The following is a 17,139-nucleotide window of genomic DNA, read 5'->3' on the forward strand; positions in this document are numbered from 1 at the left end:
ACTTTTGGTTTTGGCTCAAGTCATGATCTTGGGATCCTGAGACCTAGCCCCACATGGGGTTCCATGCTGGGCGTGAAGCCTGCTAGAGATTCTCTCTGCCCTCCACTCCCTCTCCTCCCTCCTGCCCATGTGCACATGCTCTCTCTCTCTCAAAAAAATAAAAAAATAAAAAAATAATAATAATAAATAATTAAAATTTTTAAAAACTTAAATATATTACTTAAAGCCATAAAAATAGTCACTAACAGCAGGTTTTTTCTGAAATACGGGTAAAGTATGGAGAGGGAGAAAAGAAGACAAAAGATATAGACTGCATCACACACAAAAAGAAGAAAACAAAAAAGGTGGCAAGAAGTAAAATCATAAAATAAAATGGCAGAATTGAGACCAAACATGAAGCATGACTATATTACTATGTAAAACAGATCGCTATATTATATAGCTATACTATGTGGTATAACTGCAAAACGTTTGAAAATTTATGAACTAAATAGATGGATGAGAATAAGAGAAAATAGAAAAAAAGCTTTAAAGGGCATTTCCAGGTTGTATTCATTTCAGGGATACATTCTTATTAAACTGATACAGGTATTTAAGCTGTTCCATAGATAATAAAAAAAAGTTCTAGCTTATTTTTGCAAAGTTAGCATACTATTGTGATTGAAATCTGACAGACAACACAGACCAATTTCTTTTTTAAGTATTTATGAAAATTCCCAAATAATAGATTAGCATGAGAAGTCTAGCAATGTGCTATGGATATGGGTATAAAATATGACTATAGTCAGTTTACTCCAGGATCACAGGGGTATTACATATTAGAGAATCTCTTAGTAAAATTCACCATAATGATAGATTAAATAGGAAAAACTAAACTAATATCTGTGGAAACCAGAGTTGCCAGAGATGAGGGGGCTGTGAAAAGGGACTGATGACAAAGGAGCACTTGTGAATTTTTCAGGGTGATGGAAACTTTCCTTATCTTGACTATGGTATTGGTTACACAATTGTATACATTTGTCACAACTTATCAAACTACACATTTCTAAAAAGAGTGAATCTTTAGGGGTACCTGGTTGGCTCAATGGTTGAGCATCTGCCTTTGGCTCAGGTCATGATCCCGGCATCCTGGGATTGAGTTCCATGTCGTGCTGCCAACAGGGAGCCTCCTTCTCCCTCTGCCTACCACTCTACCTCTCTCTGTGTGCCTCTCATGAATAAATAAATAAAACCTTTTAAAAAAAAAAGTGAATCTTCATTGTATATAAAGCATACCTTAATAAATTTTACCTTAAAAATAATTGGTTTGAATAAACATCCTATTCATGTATTTATTTATTTATAAGATTTTATTTATTTATTTGAGAGAGACAGAGATAGCAAGAGAGCACAAGTAGGGGGAGAGCAGGGAGCCTGATGCAGGGCTCAATTCCAGGACCGGGACCCTGGGACCATGACACGAGCTGAAGGCAGATGCCCAACTGACTGAGCCCCCCAGTGCCCCATAAATGTGCTATTTATTTAATTTTTTAAGATGTGACATTATGTTAGATACTAAGAGTAGATGGCAAATTCTTTAATTTGCATAAATCCACAAAATACAGACACAAACTATGTATTTACAAAAACATATTCAAATGTATTCTAAATTCCTACATTTGTCATATATATTCAAAATTTAGCATCAGACTGGATGATTTAATATGAGAAACACAAAAAAAAAATAATATGAGAAACATTCCACTAAAGTTAGATAAAAGAGCTTAGTGACACTAATATTTAACATTTGTTGTAAAAGATAGTTCAGTATTCAAAAATTAAACTATTAGAAAAGAGGAGGGATTATGACTATGTCTAGGTGGATAATGGGAAAAAACAAAAGATAATCAAATGTAAAGCTACTCAGTCATAAGGGAATTCAGAAAGTAGTTAATAACAAGATGATTCTTTTAAATCAATAGCTTCACTATAGCAAATAAAATCTAATTAGAAAATGTAGGGGTACCTGGGTGGCTCAGTTGGTTAAGCGTCTGCCTTCAGCTCAGGTCCTGATCCCAGGGACCAGGGAGCTCCCTGTCAAGCGCTCTGCTCATCAGGGAGACTGCTTCTCCCTCTCCTTCTGCTTCTCCTGCCCTCTCCGCACTCATACTTTCTCTCTCTCTCTCTCTCTCTCTTGCTTTCTCTCAAATAAGTAAATATATACAATCTTTAAAAAAAAATGAAAATGTAATAAAAGATCTCCTTTATAGTAGGAGTAACAATATACTCAACAAAAATACATACAGATTAATTTATCAAGAAAGATATAAGCCAGGGGATCCCTGGGTGGCTCAGTGGTTTAGCGCCTGCCTTCTGCCTAGGGTGTGATCCTGGAGCCCCGGCATCGAGTCCCACGTCGGGCTCCCTGCATGGAGCCTGCTTCTCCCTTTGCCTGTGTCTCTGCTTCTCTCTATATATATCTCTCATGAATAAATAAATAAATCTTTAAAAAAAAAAAAAGAAAGATATAAGCCCGCATGCACAAAATGTACAGGTTATATTGAGAGAACACTTGAGTAAATGTTAGATACATTAATTTTGGAAAGAAAGTCTATTTAGTAAAGACATCTTTTTTTTATAAATAAATTTTTAGATTCAATGTAATCCAGTGTAACTGAGTGTAATGCAATCCTGATCAAAACTCCAATTCTAAGTTTCATCTAAAAGAATGGCTTTCTTGGCTAATAAGAGAATAGCCAATAAATTGCTTTAAAAAGAAAGTAGTGTAGAGGCACCTGGGTGGCTCAGTGGGTTAAGCTGACTCTTGATTTCTGCTCAGGTCATGATCTCAGGGTCCTGAGAGTGAGCACCTCCTTGGGTTCCACACCCCTCCTGGGGCTGAATGCAGGCTCAGCACAGAGTCTGCTTGAGATTCTTTCTCTCCCTCCCCCATTGCCCCTTCCCCTATTCTCTTTCTCTCATTCTCTCTCTCTCTCTCTCTCTCTCTCTCAAATAAGTAAATATAATCTTAAAAAAAAAAAGCGGTGTATATTTTGGTGCTATGGGGAAAATTATAAAGCTAAGAAAAAGAATATGTCACTAAAACAAAAAGCCAAATGTTCAATGCTGTTCATAGAACCCAAAAGTATACCCAAGTTTCTTTTTTTTCTTTTCTTTTTTTAATTGAAGTTTGATTTGCCAACATATAACACCCAGTGCTCATCCCATCAAGTGCCCTCCTCGGTGCCTGTCACCCAATTACCCCGTCCCCCCGCCCACCTCCCCTTACACTACCCTTTATTCATTTCCCAGAGCTAGAGGTCTCTCCTGTTTTGTTTCCCTATCAAATTTTTACCACTCATTTTCCCTCCTTTCCCTTTAATCCCTTTCACTATTTCTTATATTCCTCGTATGAGTGAAACCATATGATGATTGTCCTCCGACTGACTGACTTCACTCAGCCTGATACCCTCCAGTTCCATCCATGTATACCCAAGTTTAGATGGAAATGTAGTATATATTTTTTGAAGCACTTTAGATTAGGGCTAATCAGTAAATGGTTTTTAAACAACTCATTAGCTACTTGTTAGAATGTAAAGATGAATTTCCACCATTCTATTCTTCAAAATTAATTTCAAATGTATCAAAAAAAACATGATATGAAAACATTGGACAAAATCTTAAAAAAGATGGTCTGGTTTTTCTACAGGTTCACCTAAAGTCTAACATGTATTAAGAAAGATATTCAAACTTTCTGTGCAGAATATGTCATCATATTCTGAGAGAGAGAGAGAGAGAAAGAAAGATAAATGCTAAAATAAGGGGAAATACTTGTAACACTCTACAAAGTATGATATATGTGATATCTAAAGAGCTCTACTAAATTTAAACATGATGCACAAATTCATTAGTCGTTTTAGAAATAAAGTAATCTTCTCCTTACCAGAATGACAAAGACTAGAAGAGTAAGTAATAGCTGGTGTTGGTGAGAATGAGGAGAAATAGATGTTCTTAAACATTTTTATTGGGAATGTAAGTTGGTAATGTATACTAAAATTTTATACAAATATATTTGGTCTAATAACACCATTTCAAGGGATTCATTCCAATGAAATAGTGTAGATCACTACATACATTACACAATGAAATAGTGTAGTGTATGTAAAGATTTCCATGCAAGGTTGTTTATTGTGGCTTTGCTTATAACAGGAAAAGTTGAACAATGTTTGTATATTTGCATATTACATTTGTATTATATTTGTGTAACATTATGTCCACCCATATCTGGAAAGATACACAATTGTTAAAGTTAGGATATTGATTCAAATTAACTTACACATTAACCTAATTATTATCTCAGAAGGTAGGGCAGGTCCAACCATCAGCAACTCAAAGAAGTCCTCAAGGATCCAGAGTCTTTGCCTCTCTTATCTGTTGCTTGAGCACTGGGTCCCTTAAAGAGATACCGCTCATTATCCTACGATGGTGCCCGAGGCCATCAGGCTACTTGCTTCCTTTTCCTACATAAGTAGGACTGTGAAAGGAAAAAATAAACCTTTGGCCTAACCATGGACTCCAAGTTATCCCCCTCAGTCTGGACCAGTAGCAATTTCCATTGAAACAACACATACTGATTGGCTTACACTACAGAAGGCTCTCCCCCATGCTGGGTTTAGGATCACCTTTCCTTGAGTCACGTGAGGAAGGAATAAATGTCTGAATAAAATAGGATTTTTTTTTTTTTTTTGGAAAAACAAGTCGAATAAGATGGACACAAGGTAAGATACCCATTAGTAACCCTATATGTAGCCACAAAGAGAAAAGAGGGGTTATTACTTAGAGCTTTGGTTACAAGTGCTCAGGGTTGTTGGGTTTTTTTTTCTCACTATTCCTTTTTTTTCCTAAACAAACATCATATATCCTAAAGAGGGAAAAAAGTTTTTCGTTGATTATAAAAAACAAAGTATCAGTGGAAAACCTTGAGAATTTGCAGAGACTTGAGAATTTACTAGTATCAGTGCCTCCACATTTATGCTAGAAATTTTTAACTGAGGCAATTGCTAGAGTCATAAATATATAAGATGGAGGGAAATCGAGGGGTTTCCTCTGGCATTCTTAGTACTTCCCAATCCCTGCCTGCTTTGTCAACACCCTTATGTACGGACGTTCAATGATCTATAGAAAAAGTGTAAGCATTCATAAACATTTAGGGCTTGGATACCAGAACACAAAACACTAAATGTCTGCTAAAGTATCATTAGCATTGATCTTCCTGCCTCTTCTTTATCTTTTCCTTCTTTCTTTAACATGATATTCTTTCCCTTAATACTCCCTAGCACTGTTACAATTCAGTCCTATAAGTAAAAGTTGCCATGCTTAAATAGTACAAGATTTTATTTTATTTTTTAAAATATTTTATTTATTCATGAGAGACACAGAGAGAGAGGCAGAGACACAGGCAGAGGGAGAAGCGGGCTCCATGCAGGTAGCCCAATGTTGGACTTGATCCCAAGACTCCAGGATCACATGCTGAGCCAAAGGCAGGCACTCAACCACTGAGCCACCCAGGCTTCCCAATATAAGACTTTAAAATGTTACAAACCTTGTTTAAAAATATATGGTCCCGGGGATCCCTGGGTGGCTCAGCGATTTGGTGCCTGCCTTTGGCCCAGGGGGCGATCCTGGAGTCCCCGGATCTTGTCCCACGGCGGGCTCCCGACATGGAGCCTGTCTCTGCCTCTGTGTGTGTGTGTGTGTGTGTGTGTGTGTGTCTGTGTGTGTGTGTGTCTATCATGAATAAATAAGTAAAATCTAATAAAAATATAAAAATATATGGTCTGGTGGGTAGAGGGGATGAGGTAATTGGGTGATGGGCATTAAGGAGGGTATTTGATGTAATGAACCCTGGATGTTATATGCAACTGATGAATCACTAAATTCTACTCTTAAAACTAATAATACGCTGCCAACTAAATTGAATTTAAGCAAAAATTTTTAAAATACTTAAATAAAAATAAAAATATATGATCTGACCTCTATCATGCAGCAATCCCAGAGGCCTGATAGAAATGCACTACAGATATTCACCAAAGGACATGTCCAAGAGTGTTCATACTAATACTCTCTGTAATAAGCCACACTGGAAACAACCCAAATGTCTCCAGCAGAATGAACAAATTATATATGCACGCCATAGAATATTACACAGCAAGAAGAATGTACAAATGTAATCATATGCATCACATTGAGCAAATATCCCAAACAAGTTGAATGAAAGAAGCACTATTAGATTCCATTAATATAGCAAGGGGTGGCGGGGAGGCACGCAGGTGGAGAAAAAAAAAAGATTCCACTAATACAGAATTCAAAAAACGAGGAATCTAATTGATGGTGATAGAAGTCAAAATGGTGGCCACCTTTTAGCAGGCACTGACCAGAAGAGGGCATGGGGCCTTCCGGAGTTCAAGCAAAACTGGATTTCTTAACATGGTTGCTGGTTATACAAGGGCATTTGATTTGGAGAAATTTATTGAGCTATATATTTAGGATATGTGTACTTTTCAGTATGTACTACACTTGAATTTTGGAAGTTTATTTTTAAAATATGGCCTGAAAAATGCAGATTATCATTTCCTTATAAGTTTTTTTAATGGATGACATGAATGCTCTTCGCTGTATAATGTTGTTTTGCTTCTATCCCTAAACATTTATAAAACTGAGGTCCAACTGAAATAGAGACCTCACTCTACCACTTAATTAAGCTCTGGAGTCTTTTCTTTCCCCTCACCTCTATTCCCCTTCTGAGCTTCAGTTGACTCAATGGAGACAATTTTCTCAGCTTAGTGTGCTGGTTAAGACCCCAGTGGGTTTACATCCTATCTCTGCAATTTAGTAGTGGTTTGATTTAAAGTAACTTACCCTTCAATGTTTCTCTTTTCTTATTTGTAAAATGTTAATAAAAAATAGTTCCAACCTCATATAGTTGTGAGGATTGAATGAACTAAAAGGTGTAAAGCATTGAGCAGTGAGCTCATTAGATGATGCTGGTTGGCATAAATTCTAGGACACACCTTTTAATTTCTGGAAATCCAGAAGCATTCTTTTTTTTTTTTTTCAGAAGCATTCTATAACCAATGATGTCTTACAATCACTATTGGTCAGGTGAGAGCCTGACCTGGGCTTCCAGCTTTTATTTTCCTTTTATGTATATAGGAATGAAATATGAAAATAACACTTGGTCTAAAAAAGCAGTTTTTTAAGTAAGCACAAAATTAAAATTTTAGGAGCTGGCCTTTTCTCTCTTAGTGACAAGATAATGATATATGTTAATGGATAGCATCTTAGAATTTATGATGTCCTTATGAAATACTTCATGAAGAAGCATTTTGGCATTATTCTATGTTTAAAATATTTCCATGCTTTATTTGACTTCTGTGTTTTAAAATCAATCATTTTTTAAAAAGTAAAAAAGAAATAAAATCAATCATTTTAAACTAGGTATTTTCCAGTGATCTTTAAAGCTTCCCTAGGAACTGGGCAATTGAAAGACTTCCCAGGGATGCAGAGCACTGTGACCAGATGCTCAGCTATCACTTGCTTCTTTCTGCTCTTAAAATGCCTTTTCTCCCTTCTCCACTGCCAATCCCAGAGTACCAGCCAGCAAAGGACCCCAGCACAGGGTTTTCCCTCACAGTCTTTTCCCCTTTCCCTTCTAAAATCAAATGTTACTTCTTCAGAAAGACCTCCATCAACCCCGGAGCCCATTAGCCCAGTGGTTCTCCAACTTTGCTTCATATTGAAATCATTTAGACACTTTCCAGTATTACTGATGCCTGCATCTCACTCTCAGATATCCTGATTTAATTGTTCCTGGGATATTACGGGGGCATTGGGATTTTTAAGAGCTCCCCAGGTGATTCTGCCAAGATTGGCAACCACTGCATTAGCCTGTTTGATGATTTTCTGATATTTTCTTAATTGCTTTATGTTTGTATCTCCCACCAGCTTCTAAAGACATGGAAGCTTATCTTTGTCAACACTGTCCATACAGTCTCGCACCAGAGCACCCTCCTAGAAGCTGAGCCTCACAGTGCATCTTCTAAGAAGCATAGAGAGCTTTGGCTTACTCAAGAGTTGCCATTAAGCCTGAGGGGATTGACTGATTGATTGATTGATTGATTTTTTTTAAAAAGATTATTTATTTATTTATTTATTTGACCGGGACAGTGAGAGAGTACAAGCAGGGGGAGTGACAGAGGAAGAGGGAGAAGCAGGCTGCTCGTGGAGCAGGGAGCCCAACACGGGGGGACCGATCCCTGGACTCTGAGATCATGCCCTGAGCCGAAGGCCGACGCCCGCCTGAGCCACCTGGGCGCCCCCAGCCTGAGGGGACTTAGGGAGTAATTCAGATTGGGTCATTTCTTGGGCCTTTGGCCGCACGCGATTTCTGGCCTGCGTCTACCCAACTGCATCCCCGCCCCCCGCAGCCCAGCCAGGCGGGATGTTAATGCGGCCGACGGTCCCCTCCAGGTCCTCCTCTTTGATCAGCTTTGGGACTGTCTAGCAGATCGCTCCCCCGCCCAGGAGCCCCGGGAGCACGGGGCAGGGTCCGAGAGCTTGTTTACCTGCTTCTGGGGTCTGAGAGTACGAACAATGAGGGGTCTCAAAGGCACGAAAGCCCCCACTGCGAGGCCCAGGCGGGGCTCCGCGCACGCCGTGCAAGGGGGCGCTGCGCCTGCCGCGGTGCCCAGCGCTCCTCCCGCCGCGCGCGCTTCCGGGGCCTCCGAGCAGCAGGCGCTCGGCCTCGCAGGGGCTCGCGGCTCGGCTCGGCTCGGCGTCGGCGCGCGCAGCTGCAAGGAAAGCCCCCAAACACCAATTTAATTTACTTAAGCTTTTCGGGTCATTTGTGCCCTGGGGTGTGTTGAGCTTGCAAAAACTCCGACTTCCCCAGGAACTAACTTGAAGGCGTATTTTCAAAGGAAAACAATCAAGTTGTTGAAGAGTGCTTATAAAAGCGTGCAGATGGGTGGGGGACAGATGAAGAGGAACTCGGGTGCATACACACACTTGCTGGTGCAAAACGTATAATAAGCCCCGAGAATACAAGAAATTAATCGTGCTCGCCGTCAGGCCAAGGTGTGTGCCAGACGATGCAACCTGGTGGCCTTTGAGTTTTTTTTTAAAAGCCTTACGCAAGTATGGATGGATAGATATAGAGATAGATGATTGATAGATTTTATATTGTGCTATATATTGTATGGTATTGTATATAACGCATTCTATTGTGGAAGGTATTATATTTTATTATAAAACCATACAATATGTTATGTAATACGTATATACATTTATCTCTGGTTGGTAAAGTCAAGAAAGTTCAAATTGGCCTCTGCCTTCTAGGCTTATCCATTATACAGACAGAAAGGCTCGCGGAGTGAAAAGGCAAAGACGGAGACCAGAAATATGTGGGACACTCCCATATCTAATCACGCAAGGCACCCGGGTGATTGCGGGGAAAGCGACAGGGGAAACTGAGGCGCTCGGCTACCCGAGTGCATTAGGAGTTCTGCGCTTGCAGCGGGGCAGAAGCCGAGAACCCACGCCTGGCGCGCAGAAGCTTCGGTTTCAGCCCCGCCTGGAATTGACTTTTTTTTTTTTTTTTTTGCTCGGGCCACACACACCGGGGCGTGGGTGGGCTCTATCTTGCGTCAGGAAGAGGCACTCGCTGCGCGCTCCCAGCTCCGAGAGACTCCGTCTGCTTCTCTGAGGGCGGGACTCGGTCCCTGGGCTGCGTGTCGCCAGGTTAGGGCGGCCGCAGAGGCCGGGCGCGCCTGGAGAGACCGACCTGGGAGGCCGCCTCGCTTCCCCGCCCATCCCCAAATGAAAGGCTTGAGCGTCCGCCAGATAGCCAGGAAGGCCCCACCGCCCGCAATCCCAGCCCTGGAGCGCGTGGCCTGGGCGCTGCGCTGCGCGCCGGGTAACTGGGAAGGGGAAAGGGAAAGGAAACGCGACAGGCAGGGGGGCCAGAACTGGCAGCGCTCGCCACTGCTCGCTCTGTGGCTCGCCCCTTTGCCAAAGCTCGAGCCCAGAAACCTCGGTTTTCTATTAAAGGTCTCAGTGTTCTGGGCAAAGAGCACTGCCCTCCCAGCAATCAGGTCCGCCGGAGCAGGAACTCCCAAATTGTATGCCCTCGGGCAATTTACTTGATCTCTCTCTCTTTCAAACTCGGTTTTCCTTCCTATCTGTAAAACGGGGATGATAAAGGCACCTACCTCCGTGAAGAGGTAGCGAGGGTTTACGTGGAATATTGTACACCAAGGACTTGGCCCGGCCCTAGCTTGTAGAGAGAAGTCCCAAGCAAGAATGCCAGCCTGAACCCAGGATTGGTATTTAAAGTAGAGTTATGGGGCCCAGCTTCCATAAAAGAGACTCATTCTAAAGGTCCAGCGAGTGCCATCCACTCTCTTCCTCCCTCATAGGGGATTCCCATTCCAACACTTACCTGGAAGCCAAACCCCTCAAAGAAAACAATGCCCCACACCCCTCCCCATTCACGCATCCTTAACCCCTCCAACTGAGAGCCCCGCAGCTCAGACCGCCAGGATTGGAAAACCCGGGCTACCATTTTTAGCGGTGTGCCTGTGGGCAAGGGCCTTCATTTCTCCAAGTACACTTTACCCCTCTGTAAAATGGGTTGTTAAAAACATTTTAAGGTGCCGATTTTAAAAGATCGCAGAGATAAAGCAGGGAGTCTGGCCTATGGTCAGCTGCTGCTGCTTTTATTTTCCTCCTTTGGCTCTGGATTGGAGGATCAGCTCTATTTGAGACAAGTCGGCCCCAAGTAGATGAAGTAATGACTCCAGATGCTCTTTGCTCCCCCTGGAAATTCCTTTCCTGTGGACTCCTTGCAATCTTTGGGAGGAGGGGGTTCCACGGACCTTCCCGGACCCTGCTAAGTGGTTAAGCGGTCCAGGCTGACCAGGACTTGGGGCCCTCCTCAGCAGCAGCCCTCTACGGTTGATCTTGCTTTGCTCACGTCCTCTCAATTTGCAGATGCTTCCACTGAGGCCCGCAGGGCCCCCCCAACGAGCGGATCCAGATGGTGTGCTTTTAAGGACCCCCTCCTCCCCATTTAGGGTGCCTTCTCCTGGAGGGAGAGCCCTGCGGGAGGCATCCGACCATTCACTCAACTCCTTCGCGGTCGGGCGTTTAACCTAGTAGGTGGACAACAAAACCTGAGCTAAATACCCTATTTTTTTTTCTTTGACAAATAATCGGCCAGAACGGCAAAATCCCGGCAGGAGGCGGGAGGGCCAGGAGGCCTGGGAAAAACAGAATGCTAATGGGAGCCTGGAGGGGGCGGAAGGCGCACCCGGGCTAGGGCGCCCCAGCCGCCTCGCTTTGAAGTGCACCTTTCCAGCCGCGCTCAAGGGGAGGGCCCTGGATTCCACCCCTCCCCCACCCCTTCCATCCCAGGAGGTTCTGGGGAAATTGAAAGAAGCTCTATCAGCAACTGGGGACTCTCCCCTCAGGTTCTAACTGACTCAATCCTGCTTGCTACTTCTAGTTCGTGTTGCTTTTGACCTGTTGGTTCCTAGCCTTCCCCCAGTAGCATGGGAATCCCTGGAAGAGAAAAGACTATGGCTTAGGCATCCTCATTTCGCCCCAGTATCTAGTAAGAAGAGGGCAAGAAGAGAGCTCAACAGAAGCGTGATGGGGAGTAATAGGAAAGACTTTTGCTGTTCTAATTGCTTTACATTCTGTATGCTGTTGTTACAAGTTGGACCTTGGAGGCAGGTTAGGGAGCTTACCCAGACTCACAAAGCTAGTAAAAGGTACAACCACAAGTACATACAATTCTGCATAGAACATTCTGCTTTTCTCTTAGTTTATGGAATGATCTCATTGGTGCCCTTCTTTCTCCCTCCCCCTCTCTTCCCCGGTTATCTTACCGGCTTAAAGCTCTCTGCTGAGTAACTCCCCAACCAAGATTTCCCCTCTCCCCATTTCTCACTGGGGGCCTGAATGGGAGATTCCAGCTGCCTGGTCATTTTGAAGCTTTGGTCAACAGGATCGGATCCTGCCCACCTGTTGTGTAAGACATCCTGCCGCACCTGTACCATAGAGGTGCCTTCTGTTGAAACATCCATTGCCATAGGCTCGGCCTGTCAGCTCTCTTAGTGACATGCGGGTGATTTATGTTCAAGATGATATTTCTCCTTGGCTGCATGTTGCTCGCTGCCATCAACAGCTGTACTGCAATTCCAGCACTAACTTTTCTATTTTCCTGTGGAAGTGGGTCAACTTTGAAATACACAGGAAAAGCCATGCAATAATGTAATAACTTTTGGTTAGAAAAGGTCTAGAAAAGATTTTTTAAGTCCTAAGAAGTCTTAAAAAGATAAAGATGTCAGGTCCATTAACTTAGGAAGATCTGTGTTATCTTTTTTCTTTTAATGGGAGAAAATAGCATTTTCACTTTGGTCTTTATGGTTATAAAGCCTGAGACCTGACAGTCCTTGAGCTAGTTTATCTGTTCTGGTTTAGTAACCCTTTCCTTTCAGTTAACAGATGAACCGCTACTAAGTGTCAGGACTTTCAGGGTGCAAAAGTAAGCAAAACAGGTGGAACCCTGTATAATCCTTTTGTATTTTAATGTAGCAATAATTAGCCAAACAGCCCCATAATTTATTTCTGAGCATATTTTACTTCATTTACTTTGCTCCCACATGGTTTTCTTGTATTTATGTAAATCTATGTACTTCCATAAATGTGAATATAATAATGATAAGGCAGCACTGAAATCCAGGAATTCATTTGCAGTTTAAAAAATACTTTCATAAGAAAAGATTCTTGATTCAATATTTAAGAAAACATCAGTTATTTTTCATAATGAGCAACTTTGGGTATATTTCTTAACTTTCTTTTCACGATTCTCCCACCTCCTCAGATTTTGCCAGTGAACTATATTTGCTCTTAGCAATCTAAGGACATAGATTGATAACTCAGAAAATACTTTAAATTTTCCATGTTTGTTTGAAAAAAATAAAGTGAGTTTAAGGTTTAAGGTCCTTTGCCTCACACATTTGTGGAACTGGCGAGTTTTTGTTTTTGTTTTTTTTTAAAGCAAGTGATCAGTCTATTTCACCGTTATGGTGAAATATAAATTCTTATAAAAGTGAAACTGGGTTGGTGGGTGTATCTTGCTGTTGTCAGCAGAATCAAAACTACTTGTCCTTGCCAAAGTGTTTTATCTTACAGGACATTTTCTTTAAAAGAAAAAAAAAAAAGTGAAACACGAACAACTTTACCGTGATGAAAGCTCCCTCCCCCTTTGCAAAGCGCAGTGGAGGTGGCAGGTCTGGCCAGCAGAGAACAAAGGGCCAAAGAGTTAACCTGAGATGGTGAAATAAAATGTAACATCAACAAAGAAAAGGCCATAGATAAATAGTTAAAGGACCAACTCACCACAAAACACCCATTGACGTTTTCCCAGAGTCCAGGCGAAGCGCTGGTGACCGGGTAATGTTGGAATGTTTTCCTAGGGTTAAAAGGAGAACCGGCAGCAAGTCTGCTCAGAATTTACAAAGTGTTTGAATAACACGGACGGTGTTTTGATAACACATTTTTAGTGGGGGTGAAAATAATAGAATTTATTGGGACATTTATATGGGCCCCCTTGGTTGTGTGTGGAGGGGGGGGCAGGGCAGGAGGAAAACCATATATCACTGCACTCATCTATAACTCACCCCTGTAACTTATATACATGCATATGTATTTGATGTGTAATACTCCTGTTCTAGCAAAATGCTTCTCAGTGTTGCTCTTAAAAGAATGTACCGATAGTGGTTACCTTTAAGTGGGGAGAGATGGGTAAAGAGGTCACCTGGCCCCGGGTTGGCAATAACTTTGTGTTCTCAGGATGAGATGGTGGCATGAAGCTGGTTTGATCGCTTAAACCAGTAGAGCATAAAGATCTTCCATAGGCTCACACACAGGCTTGGCCTGGGCTTTCTGGTAGCCTTCAAAGGGTGCTGCTTGCTCCAGCTCAGGCTGAAAGGTGCAAGATTTGAGTTAATCCAGCCGGCATTTGGGTCTGGGGTTCCAAGGGGTCTCCACGTTTCCTCCCCAGTGTTGATGTTTTTGTTCAATGTATTCCAATACACTGTCAGTTGAGCCACATAAAACCAGGCACCTTTCAATAAATGTCTCATTTGGATTTCATGAAGCTTGGGGTGTAATTGAAATCAAACAGCAAACAGGCTGGAAGGCGCTGTTATTTGCCCACCCAATCTTAGGAGGGTGCTGCCTGACATGTTCACTGAAGCCACTGCTTTAGCTTTCTTTTCTGTTCCTATTTCTGGAAAAGAGTGCATGGATTTTAAAGTTTGGCTGGGATACATGAAAATATTTTTTATGTCTCTTTCTCTGATTATAAGTAAAATTGGGCCAGCAAAAGAAAATCCGTTCCAAGTAGGAAATCACAGATTTGCTCATCTATAACTCTTCAGGCATTTAGATTAGTATATTCCATATGTGACGATAATGATAATGCAATTAGTCAATACAGGAAAAACCATACAATACAATGAGATTTCTTTATGTTGTCGGGGGGGAAAAATCATCTTTAGTTGACACAGTGCTTTTTGTATGATGTCAAAAAGTAATTTGTAACTTACAAATGCAATATAAATCATGGATATGTTTTCCATGTTCCCCAAATCCCAGGTTTCAGAGCAGTTTTGTGCAGCTTGGATTTGGATTCTCTTTGAATTCCTCTTTATTTCTCCATCTGTCAAATGTGTTAAAGTTTGGGTAAAATAATAGATATATCGGGGGAGATGAGGAGATATAAACTGCAGTTTCCCGCGCCAAGAGTCCACGTTAATCTTGATCACACATACAGTGTATATATTTAATAATTAGGTAGCACTCAGAATGAACCCACGCGCTTTCAGAGCTTGCTCTGGGGCTGGAATAAAATCAACCCTTTCTGATGTGGCGCGGGGGACAGCTGGCCCGCGTTATTTGCGCCAGAGTGGGTCGGAACGATGCCTGTTGCCTGCGATGGCACTTTGCCACGCGCAGCGCTTCCCTGGCCGCCTCGAAAGCAGTCTGAAGGGACACCGAAGCCCGCTTTCTCTCTGTGATAAAGCGCAAAACTGGTATCTACCCTCAGCCACCCTATCTCCAAATAATGTGAGATTCGATCTCACCCCTACTTTTCCCTCACACGTCCCGCGTGCGGTTCAGGTCCAGCCTAACGTGGAGAAGCCCGTGTCCGAGTCGTGTAACCAGGTTCCCCACACCCGGACTACGTCTCCGAGCGGCCCGAACCGCGCAGCCCCTTCCTCTCCGGTTCTCGGGACCCCCCGCGGACTCCCCATCACTTTGGAAATGACGAAGTCTTCAAACGCACAAAGTACTTGAAAAATTCAATTCTCCCAGACTTCCATGGGTCGAAGTAAAACAAAAGGCGCAAGGTGGGAGTGGATGGCCGGGTGGGCAGAGCGGGGAGCCACGTCAAACCCGAACTCTACTGGCAGGACGAAGTGCTAGGAGCGCTGGGCAGGGCGCGCTCTGGGCCACTTTGCAGGGACGCGCTCCCGGGCTGCTCTGCCCTGGACCTGCGGGGCCGCAGCCCGGCCCACTCGCTTCATGTGCTCGCTCTCCACTGACTGTGGCCTGACCCTGACAACCTCACACCCCCGGTTTTCACCTCCTCCCCCCCCCCCCCGAAAAACTGGTAAATTCCCTGGAGCGTCCGAGTGTGTTACGGACCGTCTCGGTTTCTACCCCAGACGTGCCGATGTCGGCTGGCGCTGCTGCGGTCTGAGCCCAGGTCGGAAGGCTTCGAGGCGCTCTGCACTGGCGTGTGCCCTCAACAAATCCTGCGGCCGCCTCATCTGTTGTGGGCTACGAGTTTCCCGTGTGATCGCGTTCGGTTGGGGAAGCAGAGTCCCAACATCTCAGCCGGAAAATGCGCTCCCGGAGCGCTTACAAGCCGCGTCTGTAATTGCTTATTAACAGCGAATATTCATGCTTCTCCTTATCCGCAATGAGACGTGCCTCCCCCCTTTTCGGTAATAAAACAATAAAATAAGACGGCACCACTCTTGACTCTACTGTCTGCGGAAACGCAAGGGAGAAACAGGCAGCTGGGGCAAAAGGGCTTGATTCAATATCAAACTGATTATTTCACTAATTATTCTACCTTCTGTGTTGCGCCGCAGAGGAGAGGCGCAGGGAATCTCAACCGCACTGCTGCTGGGGAACCTTTGTCTCTTGGTGCCAGGCCCAGCTGAAGATGCTGTGTGGAGGGAATCCGAGGTTCAGGGAAACTGAGCTGCGGTGGATTTTGAATTGTGGGGAGCAAATGCGATTGCCTCCTGAAAGCAGGCGTGTGGGCGTGAGGATGAGGGTGTCTCCAGTGCCCCACCCCACCCGGGCTTCTGATTCATAAGCTGGGTCCTCAAGGATGACGTTGTGCTCTCACCGACCCCGGAACCCCAAAAGCCGAGCGCAAGGTTCTTCTTCACGAACCCTTCCCGATAAGTAAAAGAGCGGGACCGAACAAAATGGGGTTCTTGTGTGCTGAAGGCCTGGGAGCCTCCCACCATCGGGAGGAAAGTGTACCTGAAGCTACAACTCCTGGTGTGGAGAGAAACCTCGCTTGCCCAGATCCCCACCCTCTGGGACCGGTGCCTCCTGCAAGCTCTCGGCTTGCAGAGCCTTTCTCGTGCCAGCCTCTAAAACCTGCTCCCGCCCCGGCATCCTCCTCTCCGAGTGCCGAGATGACTTCTGTGCCAGCAGTGGACCCCGCTAAGGAGACCCCAAACCCTGTTCCCCTAAACTCCAGCAAAATACGGACACCACGACTGATTCTCACAGTAGGACAGTCTCAAAAAAAAAAAAAAAAAAAAAAAAAAAAAAGGCCTAAAGGAAAAGAAAGTCGCAGTCGACATGATCCAATTAGTAAATGCCTAATTGAATTAGTGTCACCTCCGTCAGCCAATGGGAGAGCCCCCGGGTTGTGGGGCCGCGAAGCCCCTCCCTGGCCGCACATATATAAAGCAGCCAATGACAGGCTGCAAGTTTCCAAGTGGTCAACTTGACCCGCACTTGGGCAGTCGAGAAGGGCAGAAAGGCTATAGCAGCGCTGGT

The 17,139-nt window shown here is 43.7% G+C and overlaps 1 protein-coding gene across 2 annotated transcripts in view; it reads left to right on the top strand.

The window, feature by feature from the left end:
• Positions 1-17,139, top strand: part of EOMES (eomesodermin) — a 35,975-nt gene that overhangs the window by 12,104 nt on the left and 6,732 nt on the right. The window contains exon 1 of one of the 2 annotated variants that reach the window (XM_035704758.2): positions 17,001-17,137. The exons of the other annotated variant lie outside the window; for it this stretch is intronic. The gene's annotated coding sequence lies outside the window, so the exon portion shown is untranslated. Of the gene's footprint in view, positions 1-17,000; positions 17,138-17,139 lie in introns of those variants that run through there. 2 annotated transcript variants of the gene reach the window in all.

Source organism: Canis lupus, chromosome 23 (assembly GCF_003254725.2).
Source record: "Canis lupus dingo isolate Sandy chromosome 23, ASM325472v2, whole genome shotgun sequence".
Taxonomy (NCBI): Eukaryota; Metazoa; Chordata; class Mammalia; order Carnivora; family Canidae; genus Canis; species Canis lupus.